This window comes from Lagopus muta, chromosome 2 (assembly GCF_023343835.1).
Source record: "Lagopus muta isolate bLagMut1 chromosome 2, bLagMut1 primary, whole genome shotgun sequence".
Taxonomy (NCBI): domain Eukaryota; kingdom Metazoa; phylum Chordata; class Aves; order Galliformes; family Phasianidae; genus Lagopus; species Lagopus muta.
In genome coordinates, this window is record NC_064434.1 from 39,058,693 (window position 1) to 39,084,807 (window position 26,115).

Genomic DNA, 26,115 nt, shown 5'->3' on the forward strand with positions numbered 1-26,115 from the left:
TTTGAGTGCCAGAATTGTTCATCTCGTAATGCCTGAATAAAGCAACTGCAAAAATCTGCACACAGAAGAAAGCCACTGCCTTTGCTTTCATTCATCAGCATGTCTGGATAAAATCACCTTTCCTGTTTAATGTTTGCCCTCCACATTTTCAAGTGTAAAAATTCAAGCAAAAAAAAAGTGCTGTGTAGCAGCTGGCCCATTTAAGAAGGTGATACATATTATTCAAATGATTACACGAATGGCTAAAGGTGATGCATTATTCCCTATTTTCATTTGTGCAGCATAGCTTCAGCATGGTGATGAACTATGTCAACCAGGAACCTTGGCTGCCTTCTGTTGGAGAAAGCCCCTCAAAGATCTTTGATGTGACAACAAAACTGGGAAATATTACTGACTCACAGCCTTTAAGCAATCAAGAAGTGATCAAAGCAGTGACTCAAGAATTCATGGGAAAAATTACATGCTCAGGGAAATGAGGAAACCTTATTACTGACTGATATTCAATAGAACAGGCAACTGAAAGTCTAATTTTGTGAAATATGATTTTAATTGGTGTTCACCAACTTATTGTGTATTACTTATGTAAAAAGGAGCTTTTAATTTAAAAAAAAAAAAAAAGAAAGAAAGAAAGAAAAAAAGAAAGAAAAAAAAAAAAACCAGCATGGCTCAAAATTCCAGTTACAAAAGTATGGAGTGGAAATGTTCTGTCCCATTTCATTTCCGTGCAACTCTACAAAAAACATAGAGCAGAAAGCCAGAGGTCCTCAAGCTTCACCCCCATAACCTCAGCCCAACACCTGTGAGATTTACCCTCTGCTGGAAGAAAAAGGGCTGGTGAGGGCATCCAGGCAGGACAGCATGAGACACAACGGCCACTGAGCACACACAGGGCAAGGTCACACTCCAGCCAGAACACTTCCTTCATGAGCATATTACAGATGCAACAGGAGGAATTATTTCATGTTATAAACATCAGTGTATTTTTTGCCTTTGTTGAAAACAGCAGTTTCTTTGCCTGGCAAACCATTCCCTCAGACAAGCTACCTACAATTTACATTCACCGTGATGAGAAGACTACTTTAAACTAACTGATTGTCTGGATGCCCATTGATTGCTTGTCAGGCATCACTATAAAGAAAATACTTGGAATGTGCCAATGATCAGGTAAAAATTGAAGCTACTTGTCTTGATGTTACATTCTATTCCCACCTGACTCCATTTTTTAAAAGATCTCAAACGCTGCAAAATGAGAATTGTACATTTTTAGTGAACACTGAGAGGATGATCCATGCTGACAGGCATTCGCTTGCTATCTGCCACAGGTAGCCCAGCATTAAGGTATAAAGCTTCAGGGCACTGAAAGGATTTGATCTAATCTTGTATTATAAGAAGCATCCAACATTGTACATTCTCTTTTCCAACACAGACTCTTATGTACAGCCTAAGGGCCCAATCCTGCTTCTCTTGAAATCCATTGGAGTTTTTGCCTTCGCTTCTTGAAGCAGAGGAAGGAGTGAGTTGTGTAAGGGTGTTACAGTGATGGCTATTCGGCCTTCCTAACAAATCATCAGCCACAGCATAGCTGAAAATACCACCTGTGCAGTCAGAGCAATCTGTCTTCCAGCTCCTCTCTGACAGCTGACTTTGCTCCCGTTGTTCTTCCTTGCCAAAAACAGCTGGTTGTGTTGGCCAGAGATCTGGATTGAGGAGAGGTTCTTTAAGGAGAGACATAGTTGTATGAGTATCAAAACACCCAGGGTTCTTTCATGAGTCATAAAAATAAATGCATTAACTAGAAGGAAAATAAGACGGCATGCAATTACTCTCAGTAACCAAATATTTTTTGCAAGCACTTGAATTGCACTTATTGAAACAAAGCATGAATACAAAACCCAATGATTAAGACTTTACCTTTCACTTTCTTTCCCTTCTTTTTAGTCAGTGAAATGCATTTAATGTATTGTCACAACCATTCATTGTAGCACAACAGACTTTAAACAGAAAAGATATGATACAGATACTGTACATATCTATGGAAATGGAGAAATAAGAGGCTTTAGCTGAATGCATGTTTTCTCTGTCTGATCTTTTCTAATATAAACATTGGAGCAGCCAGCTCACAAAACACTGGGACTGATTCTGCAATCTTCATACTGGCAGTTCTTAGGCCTTAGGAAGATGGGCTGGCCTCTATCTGGTTGCAAGAAGCATTCATTTCTGTTTCCATCAGCTGGAAATGAAGTTCTGGGCTTAAAATATAGAAGCAGAATGAAAATACTGACCAGTATTAAGGACCGCATGAAATGTTCTTAGTATCTTTAAAAACATATAGGTTTGGAAAAAAAAAAAAAAAGTCTTTTTTTCATATCCCGCTATTCACTCCTGTCTGTAAGCAGTGGAGCCTGATCCTGCTAGGTCTTATTCATGTGGGTAATCCCTTTGACCCAGTCATAAATACATTATTCTAGCTCAGGATAATCTTCACGTATCAATCTGAACCGATGCCTGTACTCTTAAACAAAAAGTTGCGTGTTTTAATTCTTGAATCTTGTAGCTGTAATAGCAATCAAGCTGTCTTAATACAATATTTCATTTTAAAAAATAATAATAATAATGTATCCAGACAATTGCCATCAAATCTGATTCTTAAAAAAAATCAGGTGTTTCAACTTGGACAGAAACTTTGGATTTGTTGTAGTTCTCTTTCTGTGCACTTTTTTTCCCCAAAGGCAGACATTCATACACATATAATTCCCTCTTCTTGTCACTGGGCTTCTGGGTCAGTGAGCATTCCTCTGCTGTAGTGTTTTTCAGATGAAACTCCAAGAGAAACACTGTCCTCAATGATGGGTCGGATATAGCAGAGGAGGATGGGCAAATATTCTAAGATTGGCCTGGATTCTTGCCAGCAGCAGAAGAAAAGAGCCTTTGTGTTTGGACATCTGAAGGCCAGGCATAAACATGTTAGCCGATACTTAACACCCAAAGCCAGGGCCAAAACCGTTAGACACCCTGAATAATCCTCCCTGGGCCTCCTTTGGGTTTCAACTGCCCATTACAATGGGGCGGCCTCCTCCAATTACCCAATGTGTTTCTTCTAAAAACATCCTTACAGGAACTCCCAAAATAGCAGCGATTAAAAGCAAACAGCCTGTAATTCATTGACATATGCAAACCTTTTAATGTTTTGCTGGAGACAAGTTGCAACTTTTTGTACCTACAAGACTATTTATGCATTTTTAATAATTACCCTTGTATATTATGTGATACAATTCCTTTAGGCATTTAGTTAAGAGAAGCAACAGAATTCGCATTCAAAAGAAACTGTTAGTTTTGCTGCAAGAAGCGCAGCTAATTTATGTAGTGAATTTTTCATACATTTTTCCCCTGATTTCTCTTCCCTGCTGTCCTCTTCCTCCTTTCTTCTTCACTACATTAAGAGATTCCGATGTGCCTGCAGCAACATCCACTGGTGGGGAGTGTCTGCGGTGATGCCAGCCCAGGCGCACCGGCAGCGTGTGCTGCTCCAGCAGTGCACGCTCCCTGTGGGAATCGCCTTCCCCTGGGGTCCTCTCTAATCACATCCCTTCTGCAAGATCCTCACGTCCCTCACTGCCTGACAGACAGCGATCCCAACTCTCCGGTGCTTCACAGAAAGCATCACGAGGAAAGCCTTCCTGTAGACCAAGAAGAAAGATGCTTTCTCGATCAGCGCAGTCCTGATTGCTCTGAGTTGTATTTAGCTCTAATTTCCGTGTTGCTTGCACTTTGCCTAGTGCTTTGGCTCTAGATTTGGATGAGCTGATCACTGGGCCAAGCAGAGAAGCTGATTCTAGGATGAGCACACAGTTCCCACCAGCAGTGCAGGCACACACCTTTTGGGAAAGCAGAGCCAGAGACACGAGCACAACTTCACAAAGCAACAGGCTGTAGCAGTGCTTGGGGATAAGAAGAGTTAATTTCTTCCTCATGAGACACCAGAGGACCGGATTCCCCATCTATGTAACTGCACTGATGATTTCATCCATTTACACCTGCCAAATACCCAATATTCCCTACCTTTTTATAGGAACAACCAAAGCAAGCCAACACAAATATTCTGGTGTTACTGCTGTTTTTGACAACAGATTTGAGGAGGAATTTTAAAGGCAGGCACTGCAGATACTACACTTAAGGGTTATCATCTATCTGCAGGTCACAATTCTTGTACAGCAGCATTTCCTCTTGGCTTCAGCATGCAGTTTGTCAGAGCAAGGACTTCGTTTTCCCATTTTAAATAAGCAGTAGATAATCAGGAACTGCCTACAGTTAAATATCGTTGTTAAAAATAAATAAATACTGATGCTTCCCTGTTTAGACAATGAGAAGAAGGCTTTGCATCAAAAAACACAGGATACACGAGAATGTGAATAGTAAGAAGCTCATAACAAAGAAGGATGAACTCTTCTTTGTATGTTCACTGGATTCATTTATTTCTCTGTAACTGGAAACCTATAGAAATAAAGGGGATAAAAATGCACGTATACCCTGATATCAGCTGTAATCTACTGGTTCTTCTACCAAACCTATTAGAACCCAAAGGAAAGGGGCAAGATTTGCATACCAAGTACAGTGAGCCAGCTGTGCTCCCAACACGACTGTGACAGGACAAGTCCAGTACAGACAAAAGCACTTGTCTGAGTCCGACAGCATTTCAGCTTGGCTCCTTGCTCAGCCCTAGATTTCTTTTGAGATTTAGAGTGAATCGTTCTACAGATACACTTGTGGAGATACCAAGCACCCCATCATCCTGATTAAACTTAAGGAGTTTTCTTAGAAACAAAAGAGAACAAACTGTAAGGTAAGCATCCTTCTGTGTGCACTTGAATACATTGTGGGAGTCCTCTCTTGGAGCTGGACACCTGCTTTCAAGTATCCCAGTTCCAGAATGGACCAAAGGACTTCCCAACCAGGTTTGCAGATGTTCTCCTTCACTCTTGAAGAAGATGTTTGGGACACTGTGGCTCCAACCCACATAAGCACACAAAGCCATTAGACTGAAAGAATGACTGCTCCCTGCCCTCATTTCAGTCCCTTAGGAAACCTCGTGTGATGTACATGCCAGAGTAGAGGAATGGAAATACAGCATTGTTTCAGTACTTCACAGGGACCTTCTGCTTGCAGTAAAAATATTTTGAGGAAAAGAAAGACTTCAGGATAAGTACAACTTACAAAATGATGGCAGCAATTCATATAATAGTGACAATTCAAAGCAAAAGTGCAAGTTCATACAAGTTTTGCTCTTTGACACTTTGCAGAACTTGCACCAAAAAGGGAAATTGTGAAGCAGAATCACTAAATGGCTTTCAACCACCTCACTCATTTATGGGCCACGGTTTCTGTCTCAAGCCCTCCTGAAGCACCAAGTGATGCTCAGGGCACCATCCCACCCACCAAAGTCTCCAGAAGCCCTTAGAGCTCAGTCATGACGTGGCTTAGTGGCACAGGGAGCATTTATTTGGGATGGCAACTTCTCTGCAAAGTTCTAGAGATGGAAGGGGGTAATAATCAGCTTTCTCTGTGACAAAACTATTTAGAAGGCATTGCAGCACAATAAGCAAAAAAAAAAGACGCGTGCTCTCTTATTTCCTCAGAAAAATGGACCCACTACTTGGCAATGAAGTAAGCCTCTATATTTCTTATTAACCTTTGCATTTCCTCTCTTGCCCTGCAAAAAGCACAAAGATGCAGACTAGCAGTATCACTCCTGCTGTAACACCTCACTGCAGTTTATATCTTTTCTTTTAACCCACTCTCCTGAGCCAGATTTAAGCCTCTGAGATGCTTCCTGCAAATGCCTCTGTGAGCAAAGCAAGGCTGTTGAGGAGACAGGCAGGAGAGATATCAAATAAACTTTCCATTTTATTTACAGTTCAGGAGCCCTGCAGAATGACACACACTTATGGTTTGGGATCACTAGCAATTATTGTAAAGGTGAAAGCAGATACTGCAAATTTAACAAGCCTTTTGTATGAACTAATTGCATTAGAATACATTAGTAAGGGTGCACATTGTAGGTTTTATGTTTCATTGGAAAGGTCATCTTAGATTCTGGTTGAGTAGTGAAAGAGAAGAAACCATATTAGCAGTGTATCCAGCAAGTGTCTCTAGGATGAATTTTCCTCAGGTCATTTGCATTATTTGATTGTAGCTGAATAGTTCTGCCTCAGCTAAGCAAGTAGGGGAAGACCTACGGTGACAATAGGGGAAGTTCAAAGTCTTTGAGCCTTATTAGAAGGCTCATTTTCTGCACTCATTTTCATGTGCTCGTTTCCCAGAACTAGGCTAGCAGCTGTATAATCAGGACAGCAACTTGACGTGCCTACTATAAAATACTCCTCTCCCAGGGAAAGCCGCCGTTAGTTTTCAGGAGGCAAGAGAGCTCCTGCTCCATCAGAGGTACAACACCCCATTGTGCCACTGCACAAAGCCCCCCACTGGTGCAATTGGCAGGAGCCTGACACATGTCCCCCATCTTCCCTCCAGGCCAGCTCCGATGTCTCCAGGGCCCACAGAGGCAAAACGTTTTGGTTCATATAGAAAAGCCCCTCCCCAGACAGGCAGGGGCGCTCCCCAAAGGCTCCTCCCTGAGCAGCCACCTATCTTGCCCCTCCCTTGTCTGCAACAGATGCTGTGTCCATCACGACATTTGGGAGTCCTGTATTTGACAGCATAAAATCTCATTACCCTCTGCACATTCTCCAGGGTCTCCAGAAGCAGGGCTGGTACCCACAAGATTTGCCATATCACAGATTTATGCTAACCTTCCAGAAAAGCTCACCATGCAGAATATGACAGTTTGCACTGCAACAGGCTAAGCAGTGCAAGCAGGGCTGGAAGTGGAGCTGAATAGATGTTTCCAATGACTGCCACCTTCCTGAGAGCTGTCTCTAGAGACCCTCCAGGACACTGCAGTGGCATTTACTGGGTCGCCAGCCACCACTGCCATGAAAGGATGTGGCTTCTATCCATCTGCCACCTCAAGGAGATGTAAAAAAAGAGGAGCATATGGCTCTGGGAAAATAAAAGGTCCTGATATCTCAGCTTGGTGAAGCTATTGACTTACTGTCTGACCTCCAGCAAGACACGTGCCCTCCATCTGCCCCTCTTGGACTGGCTGCAAGACAAGCAGCAGTGACTCTACTGCAGAGATGCTGAGTTTGAGTTTAACTTGTCAAAGCCACAGCAGCTGGTCACCCCTTTGATCCTGACAGTCTATGCAAAGGCCCACTCCAGCCAGCTTGTAGTATCTGGGCCTTCTCCTACCTCAAATTCAAGCAGCCTCCCAAACACAAATAGCGCAAAGCCCTCTTGTGACTGCTGCAAGGATGAGCTGGGAATCCCTGGGTAATCAGTACCTCTTTGCATCTCATTCCATAGCTTCACAGACCAGACCTGTAGCCCTCCCACAGCATCTTACAGGCTCAGCACAGCTGCCAGGGCAGCATGCCCCTCACCTGCTCCTCCTTTTTACAAATGCATTCATACAGCTGCAGACAAGGGAGGGAATCAATTCACTGTGTGATGTATGTCACCTTTGGCAAGGTTGAAACTTGCAATTTGGTTGTGGGGACTCACCTCATGTTAAAGCACTTTGCTGGGTAGCATGCCAGGTGGTGTGCAGAGAAGAAACAAGCCCCAGCAGAAACCAAAGGCATCCCATCTCACCAGTGCCCTGATAGTAAATTCTTAACATAGAATAGTAAACATCTTCCCTTCTTCATAAAAGCTGTGTATCACCCCAAACAATAGTTTTTACCTACTCTACATTGCAAACATCCTACTTCAAATCTTAGTAGCCTTTAATTGGATGCTGAATTCCATAGAGGGAATTTGATGGAGTGCAAGCCACAGCTCCTGTATGTATGTAACCTATGCAAAGGACTTGGCAATCTAACATAACATCAGATAAGTCCTAATAATAGTCATTTTTTAAAGCCCATTTTAAATATTTAACAATATAATCTGAAATAAAAATGAAGTGTGAAATGTCCATATTAATAATGTTATCATCAGCCATTATTAGCCAGACTTGAGCTTCCGTCATAGTTTCATTCCCATTAATGGCTTTATCCTGACAAATGCACTGAAGATCTCTATTTTCTCTGTTAATATTTTGGCCCACTTCATCACTTCTTTTCAGAGAGAGCTAAAAGCTGAAGGTACTACAGGGATGTAAGACTCGGTGTTCCAGCAGGTCCCACTGGCACAAAAATGCCCTGCAACCTTCCATGGTCCCTTCTTGATACCGCATGATCAAGCCCAGACGAAGCCCACTGCGTACCCACGACTCCAGCCCTGCTTTGCTTTGCTGTCAGGGTCTGGTGTCTCCCTTCATCTCATCCATTTCACATCCATCATTATTGTGCCAGAAAGCTTCTTACTGTTCTGCCACCTTTCCTGCTGTCTTTTACCCCATCCTGTACATATTTTCCCTATATTCCAGAGTCAAGTTTCCTGCTAAGTTAATAACTGTAAAACTAAGATTCATCTGGAATGCAAAACAAATTTTTAAGTGCCTTTCTCTAAGGTGCCTGGTGCCTACCACCTTCCTCATCCCCTTCACTGAACCCTCTTTGATTGCAATATTTCTTTCCAGCAGTGAAGGAAGAGAACAGTGCTCCCCACCTGCTATGTATACTATGTTAACGAGGAAGGGGGGATTGCTACTGTAGTTACAGAGGCTAAATATTAATTACATGAGTGTCTTTACACATCAAAAAGGTAAATACACAATGTTTAACAATGTGCTTTGAACGGTCATGAAAATACATTAAAATGCATCAAATCATTTAAGAGAACTTCAAGCTACTCTCAAAATACCCTAAATAGCTACATATACAGATGATAACCATTTGAAAGAACTTCGTATAGAATTATTTTTCACTTCAGTATCCTCTAATGTTCTGATGGAAAGATTTTTCTGCTATAGTAAGAAAATGATTTGTTTGTAATATCAGTCCAATACTACTAGTTACATTGATTCATATTGGGATATCGACTGGTGAAGTTTTCAAAGCCTTAGCACTGCACAGCTGATGAAAAAGACTTACTGGAGCTTTTGCCTAGGCAAGGTGCAGAGCAGGGTCCCCCAGGTGGTGTATGTTTTGCTAGGTGATGCTTAATCAAGTCATGTAATGATTAGTATACATGAACAGTGAGTGTTTATGTCACTTTAAGTTGCCTTTTTGGATTGAAATAGCTTTACCACTACACCAAAATCTTAAGCATGCTTCTTTAAGGTATTCTGCCATTCCATTTCTCACACTATTCAGGTATTCCTGGGAATTAAAATTCCAATGCTATTTGGCCAAAGTCAAAATCAGAATCTGCTTTTAACTGACATCCTTTTAAAAGCAGTCTTGGATGAATATTCCCAGTTACATCAATGAGCTTTGGGACAGACTGACCATATGGCTCCCATTAGGATTTTAAATTTCATCAAAATACTGCATCTGGTTTGTTTTAATAAATACAGTATTCTTTGCTAACACAATCACATTCACCTGGAATGTGCTTTCACGGGATACTTCCAGAGGCAAACACATTCATTGTCTTCCTCATATAAAGCAAAAATGCTACAGTGGGTTTCCACATGCAAAACCTCCCTCGCAGTTATGGAAAACATAAATTCCTACAGTACCAGTACATAAAATTTGCTTCTTGGGGAGATATTCCACGTCTCCTCCTTCAGAGCATGCAGAGATCCCAGGGGCTGGACCTGCTTTGCAGGCATTCTGCAAAGGTGAACCACTTTAACCTCAAAATTCATAAACTGAATAGGCAGCTCAAAGCATATCGGCTTCTTTGAAGTCTTTAGAGGCTTGGTTTGTATTTTTTTTTAAGAAAAATTCTTAAAATCTGGAAGATTAACAAAATAGAAGCACATTTAAAGTGATGGATCATGTAAGGTAATCACTACAGTCTCTCAGACTGCAAAATAGGATTAGACAGTTTCTTCTTTTTTTCTCTCTCTATTGGACACTGCAGTATCAACTACCGTAGTGCTAAATTTAGCCAAATGCTGCGATTATCAGATGTACTCACTTGCAGAAGCTTTTGTCATTTTTGTGGCTGTCTAGCAGTATATAGTTCAATCATAAAAGGGCAAATGACAGGCGGGTGTAAGAAATGAATTTTCTTCTTCTCACTGACATATCAGGGGAAGGCCCCCTGCTGTAGTACGGAAAATCTTTTATGCAAAAGAGCACAGCAACTTACGGTGCACAATCACTGCTCAGCCTTTTGCTTTGGTGATGTTTTTTTTTTTTTCCCTGTTTGGCAAAGGAAAGGGAAAAAAAAGATGGCCTTAAAATCAAGCTTAAAAGTTCAAAATGGATTTTAGCGTTAGCACATATTTACAGGCTTAAGTATATAGAGATTAAAACGCAATAAAGCTCCATCTAAGTATGAACATGCCCTCTTTAACCACGCTGCTTTGTGGTAATCCTGAGGCTGTTCACACTGACAGGTTTTCACATACACCGAAGCAAGGCGAGAGCCAGGGAAGACACCGGCTCCAGTGGGAAGGAGCAAGAGCCGAGCCATGCAGTGTGCACTGGAAAAACAAAGAGCCAGCCACACACGGTAAGTATGCAGTTAGTATTTAGACTGCTATTTCCAAACACAATCCAAACATAAAGCTGGATATAGAAAAATCAGCCTTCTTGCAGGACTTAGGTAAAACTGCCTTGGGAATAAATAAACTCTCCTTTCCTTTCTGCAAAGGCCACTTTACCCCCTTTCAGGCAATAAAACAAGGTCTTAAAGAGAGTGCAAATTTAGTGTTTGCCTTTTTAAGACCCTCGGTGTAAGGTGGCCTCACTGCAAATAAGCATCAGGCCCAGGGTGACTCAGATTATCCACAACGCCTCGGAGCAAAATCCAGAATGGTGTGAGGGTGTATTAGTCTCCAGAAGATACACAAAGCCTGCCCTTTGGCTCACACATGCTGTTTAAAGATGGTAAGCTGCCTGAACCAAAGTACCTGGAGGTGGCAATGTTGAAGCTGAAGACAAATGCTCACGGCTTCACGTCAGGAGCGGGTGCAACGGAATCACCTGGCCTGTCTGCATAAGCACAGAGATCTGAGAGGATGTGGAGAAACGGGGTCTCTGCCAGAACCTTTAGTCCCTGCCCAAGTGCTCCTTGGAGGCAAAGAGAGCATCAGAAGAAAGGCTGGGCCCCATGCAAACAATGTGTTGCTCCTGGCGTGGCCTCTCTCCTGTCATACCCCATACTGCAGGTGGACAGAAAGATGGGCTGCAGTGGGGTGGGAATTCACAAGCCAATGGCTCCCCAGATGAGGTAAGAAAGGCCAACAGAAGCACACCACTGCAAAGCCTCAGCCATCTTTCCAGGTTTCATGCAGCCACGCTCCCCCATGAGGCAGACCCTGACCAGAACACATCTCTCCCAGTACTTCCCAGACACCTGTCCTGGTCACCAGGTATTCATAGAGCAGGGAAATATGGAAAAAAGGGAGGAAGAGATGTTTTGCATCTCCAAACTATACTTCCCATCAGGCATTCGGACAGAATTTCTGATCAAACACAGACTTGTTTTTAACCAAAATACCAAAATTTTTCATTTTTAACAAAAAAATGCATATGTATATGCATACATTTTTTTGTAAAAAAAATACATATATATGTATATAATATATATTTATATATACTTCTATTTACAAAACAGATTTTTTTCAGAAAAATTATACTTATTTTGCTTTCAAAAATCTGTTTAGTTTAAAAAAAAATCCACTTTTCTATTGAAAAACAAGTCTCCATTGATAATCTCTTTGAATTACTCATAGAAAACAGAATCAATCCAAACAGCAAGGCATACCATGAAGAAATGTTTGATTTCACAGAAAAAAAAAGAATATGCTCTTCAACTACCGATGGCTAGAATTCAACAGGACTGGTCCCAGAGAGTGCAAATCAGTTATTGATTTCAGTGAATCTATGTCAATTTATCCCAGGTGAAGTTATGGCCCACTGAGCTCAGGGAAACAAAATGTCACCTCTACTTTCTAAACCCTCTTTTGCAAATCACATTTCCCTTGTAATAATGTGCAGCAAGTGTTTAGCTCAACATGCCTCTTATAGTTTCTGTTTGGGAGATGATTTTTCTTTTTAATTTCTCTGTCAGGCACACCTATTGAAGCGCACACGCTTCAGACAGATGCAACCTGCAAAAAGGTTTGAAAGACAGTGATTTATTTATGAAATTTCTGGTTGAGAGGATGAGGTAAGCCACATGAAAATCTTAAAGCTGTTCACTACAGTATGGCGTATATGTAATGTATGTAAAATACATAAAGAAAAAGCACTGAGATATTGGGCACACAACCAGCACATGATGGAAATACAGTGAGAGAAAAGGGACAGAGGGTTGGGAAGAAAGCTGTAAAGACAGTTATTATTGTGTCTCTAAGTACACTTTGCTACCTCAGGGTCAGCAGCAGTGTTTATTATGTGGGCTTTATAGACTCATATAATCATATAAAGTTGAAAAATACTTTCAAGATCACCAAATCCAACCATGAACCTGACCTACCAAACCCTGTCACTAAGAGCCACATCCACGTGCCTCTTATATGCCTCCAGGGATGGGGACTCCACCACTGCCCTAGGCGGCCCATTCCATTGCCTGACTGCTCTCTCCATGAGGAAATTATTCCTAGACCTTCCTTAGTGAGGAGACCTGAGACCACTAAATGTACGTCCAATTTTTGTTCTTGTGTGTTTCATTCTATATAGACAGCACAGCAATCAAATCTTCACAATGAAAGCAGAACAAAAATTCACCAAATGTCTCCTCAATGAACCATTTTGCTCCTAGCTGAATTCCTGACAATGCCAAAATCCAAGTAAGAGGTGTTTTAACTTATAGATTACTTCCTCCCAGATTGGGCACACTGAAGAACCAGGACCACCAACATTCCTGCTTCAATGAACAGGGGACACAGATGTTTGGCCCTGAAGGTTTGATGGCCATCCATGGCCGTGACCTCACCCCCTGAGTAGCTGCTGGGCTCGAGAGGCTTTCCATAGGCACTGCCAGTTGGTATGGAATAAGTCAGGGATGCATTCAAAAGTATTTAAAAGGCACATCCAAAGGAAAGAGATTTTGAGAGTATAAATGGGTTCCGTACCTAGCCATCAGTGGGTAGAAATTTTTGCAGGCTTTTTGACTGAAATAGGATTGAGAAGAAATTTTAGAGGCAAGATGGTAACATATGAATGAGCTCTTTCAGAAAAGAAAGTCCACGCACAAGGACAAGACTGTGAGACTGCAGATGCTGGCAAAGCAGGAATCACTGCTTAGCCGGAGCAGAAATCAAGAAGAGAATGCAGCAGCCCTACGTCTTAAAGGGGAAGAAAGGAAAAGTGAACTTCAGCAGATAGTCAAGCTGCAAGGAGAAAGGGAGAGGCAAGATGTAACTGACCAGCCATGAAGATGATCCTAATAGGGGTATCTGGGAGAGATACCCCTATTAGGTGCAGAGATCACGACCACCACACAAAGGGACAAGATATTTGAATTAAAAAAAAGCAGGTTCTGCTCCACCAGTCTGTGAAGGAAGATAGGGCAAGATAGGAAAGATAGGGCTGTTGGAGACAGCTCCAAGGTGAGGGGCAGGGTGAGTGGAAAGGAGATGAGGAAAGGTACAGAGAGATATCAGCTGTAAGGATAACAACCCAGTATAGCTTTGTCTAGAAAAAAGGCTTCAGAGCCATCGCTTTGAACTAAGGTGTCCACTCTACAGCTGTAAAACCATTAGACAGACAAGAATTAAGAGGAGAGAAATCACTCGCTGCTAACCGCTTGCTGAAGACATGACATTCCTTGAAGAAAAACGTACACAAGGGTAAGCAGCTTACAAGAGCAAGCTATCTCGCCCGACTCACCCCCCACGAACACTATTAAATCCATGAGAATCAGAACAAGAAAATTGTCAGGGAGAGCCTGCGATTAGCCAGGGTGTCGGCAAGAAAAACAGTTTATGAATTGTCATAAAAATTTAAAGCTCAACCTCACATTAGCTGCTGCAGTGTCTCTGCTCCCACCTACAGTACAGTTTGTCTCCTTCAGTCTTCACAACTGACTGTACCAATACAAGGGGGAAATCTTTTCAATGTTTCCCAAAATTAAATGCTGAAACAGCATATCATTATTTTTGATATTCAAATCTATTATTAATAAGCTACGCTACAAAAAGATTCTGAACATGAGTGATACGTCTCATAATTCTGACCTATTAACGGAAGTGTATAAGTCTCTCTGGACCCAAAATATAGTTGTTAAAAAGAGATGAATCACTTACTCCAACCAAAATAACATGACAGTTCCATGAAAGATTTCAAAATAAAAGTTAATAAGTTAATGGATTCATTTTACGGCTCCTAAGACGCAAACAGACTGTGCAGAACAGTCAGTCATCTTCTTATTAAATAATACAAATCAACTACTCCATCATGTTTGTTTTAAGCAGCAGATAATAGGATGCTTCCTGATGATAGCATATGAGGAGGAATGTGCCAGCAAGTGCTCGGGGCCCTGCTTTAGGGCAAAGCCAAAGTATGTTCCTAACTTTCTTTGGAGCCAACAAGCCTGCAGTTAAAGTTTGACATTTACCCGACTGTTCTTCTGAATACAGCAACAGAAGTACTTCCTCAGCTGAGAGCATTTAAACCACTCTGCTTGCTTTTACATCGTGGAGATGAGGAGAAGAGACACTGCTACATTCAACCTGTATGTGGAGGGAAATGTTTCCGGAAACTTTGATAAGAAGTTTCTCCTATTTTTTCCACTAGGAGAAGAGTAAAAATAGAAGGACATTTCCCTGATATCAAAATAAATCTTCTGGATTCTTTCAAGTGCTGTAGCCCAAGCATGATCTAAAGGAGAGAGCAGAGACTCGAGAGGAAGATTGCCTTTGGGAGGGGTGAAGATCTCCCCAGCCCTGTGGAAATCCCGTTCAGATTTGGCTGCATTTTGTGTGTTTGATAATCAAAGCCTGTGTGGGCACAGAGTTTTCAAGGGGCAACAAAAATCTCCCAGTTGAAAGTGGACTGCCTTGTACAGACATTAGGAATTTCATGACCTACTCAGAATAGATATGTGGAGGGGTTTAACGTAGGAAATCAGATAGTGAAAGAAAGGATAGCAAACAAACTACTTGTGGTTACTGCCATTTAAACATGAAAGGGTCACATGAAAAGGCATTGATTTCAGCCGCTGGGCTGAAGGGTAAGGACTATTCACACAAGGCAGGGTGAATAGGAGGAGTGGGCTGCCTAAACAAAAGTCCGGGGAACCTTTTTCAAGAGTACCTAAGTCTGATTTTCAAAAGGACCCTCCCCTCTCAAGTCACTTGGGATACGCCTACTCCTTCCAACAGAGAAGCTCATCCAGCTTCGGGTAGCGGAGGGGGAAGGTGCACGCTGATGGGCTGTATACAAAGAAGAACCTCTGTAAACTGCTGGTGCTGCACCGGTGCGGGTATGCAATCCCGTATTTTTCATTCCCTCAGGCGCTTTCAAGCCTGTTACCTTAAGACTAAGCAGGCTTTCAGCAGAGGTCTCTTAGGCGTTAGGCTGTTTGTAACTGTATTTATGTGCTTTATCCCCTGAGTAGGATAAACAGGTTAGCAATTAACTCTAGCTTCCTGACCTCTAGCTGGATAACCAGATCTCTAATTATATTTTCAGTGGCAGGGAATCTCCAGAGTTGTGCGACACTATCAGAAAGTTGCCATTCCCGTGTAGAACCTGCAGCTCTCTGTGCAAATTGGCAGCCAAGAAAGCATTGGCAAAGCAAGAAGCCAATTTTTCCCCTGCCGGGTACTTCTGCATCCTTAGCACTTCCAGTCGTTCTACTCTGCTGCTTGAAAAACACTTACTCTGATAGGGGGTTGCTAGTACTCCAGGCAGCTCACATTGAGAAGCAAAAGGATTCAGAGAGGCGTTTTATTCCAAATCCCCTTTATTTAATGGGAGACCTGTGGCAGGAAATATGCACAGAATGCAGGAAATTGGCTATCAGTGACAAGCACTGTGTCCATTACAGGTTGGTTTTGAACTGTTTCTCAGTAGAGCAACGTTTGGGAGAAGGCATGATTTTATTTCTTGATAGAGTTACAGAATTACTATTTACGAGAAGAAAAAAAGACACAAAAACTGAAACACCTTGTAATGTACCACTAGCTATAGGAGCATAACTGACCTTCAGAAAGGTGATACAGTTGGAGGGACAACTCTGAAACTGGCAGAACATATCTCAAAAATAGAGTATCTGCATGGCCTAATGCCAGAAGCTATCAGTGACAAAGCAGAGCAATTTGGAAAATCAGCTTGCTGTCATCCTGTATGCATGTAACTCTTGAAATAAAATAGTGATCTAATACAAAAGAGGTATATGGATTTAGTCTGACAGCAATGCCAAGCAGTCATTCTAAGCAAATACCACAAATGTTCTGTTTTTAAAAGGGGTAAAATGCTCAGCAAATTAGGCTGTGTTCGTGTATGCCAAAGAAGTGGTCTCTGCACACTGATTTTTCTATGTGGTGTCTCACTCCCTGTACAAAAAATGTACGTCTGCATCTAACTCCACTTCTTAATTAATTACCCATACAACTGATACTTTTTGAAGACAAATGTGGAAAAGACCACTGATTAAGATCAAGATTAGCATCAAACCACAAGAAAAGTAGACTATTTCTTACTTCCTCCTTCCTTACAGTAGAGATTGCTTTGGGTTCACACCACAAACACTTCCTCATTTCAAGCTTCTGTACTTAAGCAGATTTTCCCCTGCCATCAGGACAAATGGGCATTTGGATGCTAGTAGATTCCTTTTTCTCAAGAAGGCAAAAATAAAGATGTGCACATCAAGACACAATATCCTACAAAAGCAAAGGACAAGAAAAGAAAATATGGTTCATATCTGGGGAGGTAATTATACAGGTCTTAGAAGATCATTTAGAAGTCTCATTTTGTTTCCTTTAGTGAAAAAGAAATGATAGCAGAGGTGTGTGGTTTAATCCATACTTAGATCTTTCCCTTCTCAGTTGTTTTTCTTGTTTCTGGATAACCAAGGGCAGGTCCTGCCTTACCAAGTTTGTTGCTTTTTATGATGGGGTAACTGCATCAGTGGATAAGGGAAGAGCCACTGATGCCATCTACCTGGACTTTCATAAGGCCTTTAACACGGTCCCCCATAACATCCTTCTTCTGAAACTGGAAAAATATGGATTTGATGGGTGGACTGTTTGATGGATGAAGAAATGGTTATGAGACTGTATGCAGAGAGTGGTGGTCAGTGGCTCAGTGACTGGATGGAGATGTGTTGAGTGGTGTCCCTCAGGGGTCAGTAGTGGAACTGGAGATATTTAGTATCTTTATCAATAGTATTGACAGTGAGATCGAGTGCACCCTCACCAAGTTTTCAGATTACATCAAGCCGTGTGGTGCAGTCAACACACCAGAGGAATGGGATGCCATCTAGAGGGACCTAGACAGGCTTGAACAGTGGGCCCAAGTGAACCTCGTTAGGTTCAAGGAAGCCACGTGCAATGTCTTACACTTGCATCATGGCAACCCCCACTATCAGTACAAGCTGGGAGATATAAGAATGAAGCAAAGTCCTGCTGAAAAGGAGCTGGGGGTTGATGGATGGGAAGCTAAACATGATCCAACAATGTGATGTCTCAGCTCAGAAAGGCAACTGTATACTGGGCTGCATCAAAAGAAGTGTAGCCAGCAGGGCAAGGGAGGTGATCCTGCTCCTCTGTACTGGTGAGACCTATCTGGAGTGCCGCATCCAGACATGGAGTTCTCAGTACAGGAGAGACATGGACCTGTTAGAGTATGCCCAGAGGAGGATCTCAAAAATGATCCAAGGGATGGAACAGCTCTCCTATGGGGACAGGTGGAAAGAGTGGAGCTGTTCAGCTTGGAGAAGAGAAGGCTCCAGAGATACCTGAGAGCAGCCTATGAGTACCTAAAAGGGGGACTGTAAGAAGGAAGGGGACAGACAGGACAAGAGAAAAGGTTTCAAACTAAAAGAGGGGAGATTTTAATTGGATATAAGGAAGAAGCTCTTTTACAACAAGGGTAGTGAGGCACTGGCACAGGTTGCCCAGAGAGGTGGTGGGTGCCCCATCTTTGGAGACATTCAAGGTCAGGCTGGACCAGACTCTGAGTAACATGACTGAGCTGCAGATGTTTGATGCAGGACTAGATGACCTTTAGTGTTCCCAATTCAAATGATTCTTTGATTCTATGATTCTGACACCTTATCAGAAACGATGTGCAGCAGGGATCAGTGAATTACATACTGGCTCTGCTGCTACCACTCCTTCAAATGAATCACAAAAAATAAAATAATGTTATTATGTTGGATGCAAAGCCATAAATGACAGCCCACAGCACATTTCAAATGCCCTATTATGGGCTCAAAGGGCCTCTGAATCTCTGGCCATTCTACTTTCTGTGTTACCTCTCTACTAGGCATACAAAGGAGTCTATGAACAGCATGTCATAGAGAGAGCAAAAGCAAACATGCACCTGTAAAGCTGTAACGGAGAACAAAGAGGTGTAGAAGTAGCAGTACATAATCCCCACACATTCCTTGCTGGGCCTGTTTCAACTACATTGTATTACAGCATGAAGTCAAGGCTTCAGCCTCCAAGGGCAACATTTTCCTAAGGAGTCAAGCATGACATAATTGGTCCACAGAGGTTCCTATCAAGAAAAGTATCAAGAAGATTATTGAGACATTTCATCCAGCTATTATATTTATGAAAATAAGGAGAAAGTAGAGAATGGAACTAATGGCTAACCAAGTTTATTAGATAAGACAGCAGCCAAAGGAGAGAGAGCAAGGAGTCAGAATTAAAGCTGAAAAGAAGATATTTCCTGAGAAGGAAAGGTAGCCTTAGTCACGGTTCGAGTAATCACAAAGGTTACTCTCAGCTCTAGAGAACAGATGTCAAGTGAGCCACGACTGCTGGAAATGTAGATTTTCTGTAGTCATACAAAAAGCTCTCGGTGTGATTTAGGTATAGAAAACAGGTGAGATGTTCAAAGGGTTATATGCTTGAAGCAGTACATAGGGACACAGGAAGAGAGAGGAGAAGGTCAGCTGAAATCTTAATTCATTTTATCCTTTAAAGGAGTAGAGTGAATTCTCTTTCATGGAATATTTTGGGATGACTTAAGGAAGAACGTTAAGGATCCAAATAATCATTGTAATGGATATAGCCAGGAGTCTGCATTTGATACAGCTTAGCAAGAGATGCTGGTGAGGGCAGACTTAGCAGAAGGACAAAAGCATGTATGAACTTCATGTTGGTTCCTGTCTTGAGCATCCAGCCAATACAATGCTCTTTGGCTTTCATTGCACAGCTGGAGCCATGCAATAGCACAGCTGCCATCACATCCACCAAGGACAAGGGAAACCAGGAAGACCCTGTATAGACTGAGACAGCCCATACTAGTAACAAGAATACAAAAACAAAACTGTTGCAGAACAGAGATTCAGGGCACAACCATCCTAGGCGCTCTAAATAAAGGTTTAAAAACTAAAATAAAAATTACCATACTGTGTAGTTTATACCTCAAATAGCAAAAAAGTGGGAATGATTCTGCTCTTCATCTTTCTGAAAGACTCTGGATCGATCAAGAACAAATAAGTAGGCAGGCTATTCCATGCTGAGCTGAGGAGTAATGTGCAAAAAAGAGTTTTTTCATGATTGACTCAACCCAACAATAGTGTTATCGTTCCTTCTAACCTTCTAGGCTAAAAGAAGACCAGATATCTCTCCTGCTTCTAAAATTTCTGCCTTGCTTGCCTGCTTGGCAGAAGTTAGGCAGTTACATATTCTTGAACAGCTTCTGCCACTCTTCAGCCAACGGCAAATACTTTTCCTGTTGTAAAGCAAAAACGAGGGATCCAATGGCTGCCATTGAATAGCCAGCAGTAACAGCATGTGTTCTCCAGGAAGCCTCATAATTTCCCTGTTGCTAGAAAGGAAAAGAATTGCTGAATAGAAGAGCTGTTTTTCTACTGGCAAGTGATACCCACATGCCAATTTTCAGAAAGTCTGAAAATTAACACTAGCCTGTTGTGCAGTATTAGAGGCTTTTTTTCCCCCTTTCTAATCTGAGCATTAGATGTTTTCACATTCTTGCCAACAAATCTCCTAGAAAACTAAAAGTGATCTACATCCAGATTAAAGCTAGCAGTGAAAAGTGGCACTCATCCATTGACATGATCCAAAGACACCATAACACATAATCGCACTTTTAATGTACAATAAAACAATACTTCACACATTTATGGAGTGGAATAAAACCAATCTATTACTGGTGCCTTTTAGTTTGGCTTAGTTTTCTCCAGAAATGATGACTTAATAACAAAGCCCTCCTCTCAGAAAGCATGCAGGCCTGAATTAGAACTGTGAAACTGAATTTATGAAATAACCTTGGCAGTAAATAATAGCACACCTCAAACTGGGATTCATCACACACCTGTGTGGTGGGGAAGTGAAGTCAGCCCCATCACACAGAGTATCAATCACTCCCAGGATGCAAATTCAGTGAGATACGGAAAGATTACTTTGCATAACCTATGGAAAGTAGTTGAATCGATGTAATAAAAGCTTCAGCACAGCATTGTACAACCTGCAAGTATCCTTAAGAATGCACTTTTTTCATCATTTTGCATATGAACAGAAGCACAGCAAGCAGATGGATGTACTAGCTTGTAGCTGTGGACATGGTAAGCTTTATTCAGAAATTTATCCAAAGGTTTCAGTTCTAAGTATTGATTTTCTGGTCAGGAGGAGAAGCCTTGAGGGCAGCACTAACAACCCCAGGGCCTTCACTAAGAGTAGGACTTCCTATGTGTATGCCCAGTACTCAGCTTCTTCCCAGTGCTGGCTCAGCCTGCGAGACGCAGCCTGACTGCACTTGTCTGTCTCCAGCTGGGGATGTTGCTCTGGAAATGGCCCCAGGGACAGAGGTGGTTGTGGTCAGTCAGCCTTAATGTCCCCTGCTTCTGGGTGGCCCGTGAGGCCAGCAGCAAAATAATCAAGCCTTTTATTACAGAAGGCAAATGCTACAGACAGAGGTAGACGGACTGTTTGATTTTTCCTACACTACATAACGCTTCAGTCCTATTTACTGCACATACAGTCTTCTATTTACTCTGTTATTTAGTAAAATTGTGTATCACAGCAAAGTCCTGTATCATGTATATTGCAAGTGATTTCTGACACCAGGAAGCCTTAGAAAAAGAGATGCATATAAAATGCTTGGGGAAAAAATGAAGGTCTCTTTTTCATTCTTATGTATTTTACAGTCATCAAAGAGGTATAAAGCACATATACATAAAAACATAAATCTTAAAGCTCATTTCATATGCTTTTTATATATTAAACACAACTGTTTACCTTCAGTTTCTTACTTTATTCCTTTTGAGAAGAGATTAATGTAAAAAAGTTTTTAAATGAGTCATTCCGCTGCTACTTCTTTTCTACTGCACTATTTATTACCACTTTGAGACTGCAGAAAAGAAAAAGGATGCAAATGGCATTTTATTCCATAAGTCTTTGGGTCAAAGTCAGCTTCCTACCGCACCGATCAGATTTTCTTTTTTTAATTTTGGCAAGAGAGAGATATAACCCATCTTCGTAGTAGATTTTGGAATATAATCCTTGTTATCCCAGCCCATCTACACCTGTCAGCATACAGCTTTCAATTTTTCTTTTCTTGTCATTTCTTCTTCTTCTTTTTTTTTTTTTTTTTTTTTAATGCTCGTGCATACAATCCCCACCCTCACTGATGTGTAACACATCAGGGTAAAAGACAGTAAACTTGTTTTGCCTGCATAAACACTTTAAAGCAAACTGTATTTACTTTTACGAGGGTCTCTTTTTACTAAAAGAAAAAAAAAAAAACATTGGGAACAGTTAAAATGTTATGTTTAACACTGACTTACTATTTAGCTTTTTACAGCGCCCAATCCCAAACAGCTTGCTGAAGAATCAGTGGGGGGGAACGAGCCCTCTTCCAGCATACGAGAGAAATCAGAGCTGGGTGGCAGCTCTGCAGGGCCAGGCAGCCCTGAGGATCTGGGTCCTACGCTCACACCCACAGCTCAGAGGGCTCAAGCACAGCACGCCCATAGGTCTTGATTCAACAAAAATTTCCAGACAGGCTGAATGCAGGGCACATCAGATATCTGGCACCGTGCACCTGCTGGAAATGAGGCACGTACCTACATCTTGTGAGGAGCATCGCTTTCGTTTCTATTACATCTTCATTTGCGCAGGGGAGTGGGGGAGGATGTGGAGGCTGCACCACAGAGCACAACGGGAATGCTTATAAAATTTGTCATTCCTCCACAATAATTCTTTTTCTCTGTCTTACGTGGAATAATCATTTGAAATTTGTTTCTAGATAATTAATTTTGGAAATGCTCTCTATTACAGTTGAGCAGATTGCAGCGTGTTCTGCAGGTACTGCAGGAGCTCAGGTTGTGTTGTTGTGTAAGGATGGCAGTAGAGGAGCTGTAGGTAGAGTAGGGAGAATGCACTTCTGTAAGATTATTTTTTAAATGTGAATGAACCAACCTACCTAATTTTCCCCAATACAGAAACAGCTCACCTCTGCTTAAGAATTAGTAGGTGCAGAACGGTCTGATCAATATTCAGTGTGCAACCAAGACTTTTGCCTTTGCTGTGTCCTCGCTGGAAATTATTAAGCATATAAGGCAAGGGGTAAAAAAAGACTGTTCCCAAGAGTTATGCTCATTCTACCCACCTCAGATTGTCATTTTAGAGCTTGACAGAAAGGGGAGTTGGAGGAGTGGAAACACTCAGATCTGTTCTGCACCCACGGGCTTGGTGGGCCATTGGAAACTTCTGCAGATTTCTGGCATCCTCATGTCTCAGAGGCTTGACAGGGAACAACAGAACATGGATTGGTGTCCATGGCTCATCTGCATGTGGAAGTCTGGGAACATCCAGTGAGGAGAACTCAACACTGCATTGCACAGAGCTGTTCTGCATTCTCAGCTATGAAGAAGTGCAAAGATGATGGTTCCTTTCACTCCCAGCCAAAGAAAAAACGGCTACAATGAGATTCAGCCCTGGTAAATAACAGAACAGATTTCCTGAGCTGGGGAGGGGTGATGATGTTCAACAATGAATGAAACATTTCACACTCATTATGATGGAGACTTTGGGATGAAAACACATTATTATTTCTTGTTACCATGCGCAAATAAAACCTTTTTTAAAAACATCTGGCCATTTAATCAAACTTTCCACAAGTGGTCACTCTACTTTAGATGCCCAGCAGTGGTCAGCTGGGGCCAGCTGTGTGATATCAGCATGCATTATCTGGAGGAGAACCTTAACTATGGCATGGTATGACTTTTGAAGGCTCAATTATTGAACCTCTTTAACTCACAGACAGATGAAATTCAGGAGGAGAAGTTTATTATTTATTTTAAAATAAGTGTATTTCTGCAGGGGGAACCACATCCTTCACTCACAATTAGCTCTGTGGCACTGTTTGCTTGAACTAATGGCACCTAGTGGCAGTAGTAGGCTGGTATACTTTATGCAGTGCTTCTAGAGGTGTGTGGGAACATAGGCAAGGCTGGTGGGTGTGCTGTTACTCACAGGTCAGAACATCACTGATGAAAGAGGCACCCATGGGTCCTGTCCTGGGTCCTGCAGTGAGCTATGAGCCCTTGGCCTCACTCCATCCCCTTCCAGCCTCCTACATCAGCCTCCAATGCTCTTCTTGTTCTCATAAACTCACCCAGTCCCTAGCCCACCTCTTCCTTTCTGTTCTTTTCCCGCATCTGAAACCTTTCCCCATCTTTCTACATTTTTCTGGTACTTTCCAGTTCTCTTTATTCCACCATCATTCCATAAAAATGGAACATACATAAACCACAAGAGAGAGATCCCTATTGCAGTTCCCTTCCCCAGAAACACAGAAATATAAAATAAGCACAGATAGAGATTGCAGGGAAATCCTCACCTAATCCACTGGCTTGGGGTCTCTTCTCCATCCGTGATCTGGTCACGATCTGTTGAAGGGAGAGGCTGAAGCACAGTAATTGCATATGGAAGCTGAGGGGACTGTGTGTGGCAAAGACTAAAGAAGCATCTATCTGTTAACAAACATTTTCAGAAACATTAGAATCTGGCTTAAGGCACCTCCCTGCCCTTCAGAATTCCAAGTTTCTGTTTGAGAGTGTGCTGTGCTAGATCTTCCCAAAGAAATGACTGCAATTTTGAGGATGTTCAGATATATCATTTTCCCTTAATTTCATTCACTGAAATGACCAAGGCACCAAATTGAGTGCTTCCAGGATAGTTTGCTTTGAGACAGAGACTAGATGGGGAAAAAAATATAATGTTTCATTGTTAATAGTCTGTCAGGGCTATAAACAATGCTGCCAGTCCCAATCATTAAGAAACTACAAATCAAGCCATGCACAAAAAGCCTCACAGATTAGCTGTAAAACCAGGATTTTTCAAATAACAGTAAAAGCAGGTGCCTGCATTTGCCTGTTCAGGTGGTTTAGCTTTCCCACTGTATCGTCAAGTCTTCCTTTGCAAACTTTGCAACTTTGCAAACTTTGAGAGCTTCTGCTCTGAAATGAAGGATGGGTTGCTTATATTTTCACTTGTCTCCTGGATCTTGCTCTGGCTGAAAACATCAAGCACTGAAACAGTCAAATCGAGACAGATGGCAAAGCTACATAAGCAAGAGGAAGCAGAATTTCATGATGAAAAACATCAAGGAATTTATCTATAGGTGATAGCAACAGGGTGTCTTTCATGCTCCTGGTATCTCTTACAATAAAATTCAAGCCAATGAATCTAGATTCTGTGGTTAGTTATGTGCAGCTTCTGATAAGGTTTCATGGCATGACAAAGTATGTGATTTAGAAATACCAGTGCTCAGGATGGCAAGAGTAATGCTCTGCTTCTTACCTTGATCTTCCTCCTCTGTTGAAGCTCGCCTATTTTCTTACCTGAAGCTGTGGTAAGAAAGCTGCAGTGCTCCTAAGCAGGCAGATTCCCCCAGCAAGTCCCAGCCAAGTCTGAGGGCTTGCACAACCACAGGGATCACGGCTGAGCCAGCAGCTCCTAGAAGCACTGCCTGTGTCTGGTCACCCTATAAGACTGGGCATCACGGTCCAAGTGCTTGTATGCAGACACAAGCAGGCTGGAGGCCCGGTAAAGAGATAGCACTTGGTAGCACCTGCAGTGGGACACCTAGTGTTCATAGAAAGACAGAATCATTAAGGTTGGAAAACACCTCTAAGATCTCCTAGTCCAACCACCAACCCACCTCCACCATTCCCACTAACCACATCTCTCAGTGCCACATCCACACGCTTCTTGAACACCTCCAGGGACAGTAGAGTAGTAGAGTCTACCTCCCTGGGCAGCCCATGCCAGTGCCTCACCACTCTCCGTGAGAAGAAATTCTTTATGTTATCCAGCCTGAACCTCCCCTGGCACAACTTGAGGTTGCCTCTCATCTTGTGTTATTGCAGCTCAGCGGGGGGGACCTGGAGGTGACTACATACTACTAGCTTAGAGCTGCAAGAAACGCTATTCCAACCAGGGCAGACATCCTGGCCAGCCTTTGCATTTTAACCTTATTCCCCCTGCCCTCATTTGAAGCAAAATGACCTAGGGCAGGAAAGAGCAAGCAGGGGCTGAAGAGAGTTTTTCTATTCCTGCTCATGAAATGAAGCTTTATCTGTCTGCCCTGGGATGCTTCCAATACCAAATCGCCCTTAGTGGCAGGGGACTGCAGACAGACACCTGCTGTGTGCCACCATTCCGTTCTCACCTCCTGCTCACTGTCACGCTAATTGTTATGGGCTCTTTTGCCCACTGACTTTTTGCAGAATGTGAACCTCTGCAGAACATATTAAGTGCTGACCTGTTAGCCAGAGGAGCCACTGAGAGAAAAAAGAGGCACAAAAAGGCAATGAGACACTCCTTCCTCTACTCCACATTCCAGCAGC

General features: G+C 42.2%; 1 long non-coding RNA gene across 1 annotated transcript; it reads right to left on the reverse strand.

Annotated features, from left to right (window-relative positions):
- Window positions 1–25,858, reverse strand: LOC125689092 (uncharacterized). Its single transcript, XR_007375031.1, has 3 exons — window positions 24,105–25,858; window positions 22,872–23,199; window positions 1–1,715 (listed from the first exon to the last, which is right to left on the reverse strand). It is a non-coding gene; the product is annotated as an uncharacterized LOC125689092 (long non-coding RNA).
- Window positions 25,859–26,115: the final 257 nt, after the last annotated feature.